This window comes from Papilio machaon, chromosome 25 (assembly GCF_912999745.1).
Source record: "Papilio machaon chromosome 25, ilPapMach1.1, whole genome shotgun sequence".
NCBI lineage: Eukaryota > Metazoa > Arthropoda > Insecta > Lepidoptera > Papilionidae > Papilio > Papilio machaon.
In genome coordinates, this window is record NC_060010.1 from 3199772 (window position 1) to 3201312 (window position 1541).

The 1541-nt window shown below is 34.7% G+C and overlaps 1 non-coding gene across 1 annotated transcript; it reads left to right on the top strand.

Moving 5' to 3' along the window:
- Positions 1-802: 802 nt before the first annotated feature.
- On the top strand, positions 803-875 carry Trnar-ccu. The gene has a single exon. It is a non-coding gene; the product is annotated as a tRNA-Arg (tRNA).
- The last annotated feature ends 666 nt before the right edge of the window (positions 876-1541 follow it).

Consider the following 1541-nt stretch of genomic DNA (forward strand, 5'->3'; position numbering starts at 1 on the left):
GAAGCGGTTATAATATGGTCGGGTAATATGGAATTAACTTTTCTATTGTGTTCTTGACAATTTAATTGATTTTTGGGGTATTATGGATGATCTTGGAAATTAAAGTTTCAGAATATTTTCAACACTGTATCCATAATTTCGCATAAAGCATACGAAGGTGATTTGCAAGTCTATGATCTCGTCTAGATTGTGGGGGGGGGGGGGTGAGTGAGTGTAATCTAACCTACCATTTATATAATCTTATTCGAAGTAGTTTTTATATGTATTTAACATATTTTGATTCGCTGGTCTCGCTAGGCCCTGGCGGCGCACTTGGATTTTTAATATCGGCAAAAAATTATTCGAATAACAATTTATCATGGTTAGCGAAAAAAATCTTAGCAGACTAACCAGTCTGCCAATTGAATACGGGTCAATGCAAGAAAATTTTTGAAGAAGCTAACAAGGACTTTTGTATATAATTTTTTTTTTTAATAAAATTTGAATTGAATATAATTCCTTTCCACACTTAGCGACTTTCAAATCCGCCCGCCCAGCACACTAATATTGACTTCTTATTACCGTTCCGACCGCAGCCACGTCCACGTCGACATCACGTCAGATCGCTACACCCAGCACCAAACACGACACGACAAATTGTTACCATTTCACCGTCTTTGTTTTTTTTTTCAACTTTTCAATTCAACAGCAATTAAATATGAAAAACATTGTCTAAACTTTCGATTTATAGGTTGATAGATAAACCGAGTAGCTCTGCAATTGATTTTTTGTTAAAAACGATGTTTAATTCAAATTGCTAACCGCCCCTGTGGCCTAATGGATAAGGCATCGGCCTCCTAAGCCGGGGATTGTGGGTTCGAGTACCACCAGGGGTAAAAACGACATAAAATTTTACTTTTAAATAGCCAAGTTAATGAAAAAGAAGTTAAATTGTGCGGATAATAAGATAATTTAAAGATTTGATTTAATCAAATTGGTGAATACTTTCCCAGAGGTTTTGAAGATAATCGTTGACAAGAAATCAGATAATATAACGCAATACAGAAAAAAACAGAAACGACCTCGACTTTTCTTTAAAGTCAAAATTGGTTTTCAACCTCAGTTATCAATAATGTCGCTTATCGTTTGTTTTAAAATAGTTTGTGCAATTACGAAAGTTGGTGTTCCGTAAGCCACAGGACGTATAATTTTATGTTCAGCAGATAGCATCCGAGTCTTTGAATTTTAAAAGACAGGACTTGTCAAGCTCACACATTCCCCTCTTTCAAATAAAATCGATCAGAAAGTTTAAGTTCAACACTTTGTTACATGTGTGCTAGTTTTGTGTGTGTACATAGTTGATAAGTTAGGAATTTATAAAGACCTAACTGGCATCATATGCAAATGTGTAATTGTCATCTTAACCTCACCTTTGCGAAAAATGGTCGAATTTATTTAGTACAATGGTTAATTTTACAGAGTCCTTTTCTCTTTAGTCAAATATCCGACTAGACGTGGAACCAAGCTCTTTGGTAACATTTAATTTGTAATATTGTTTGAAA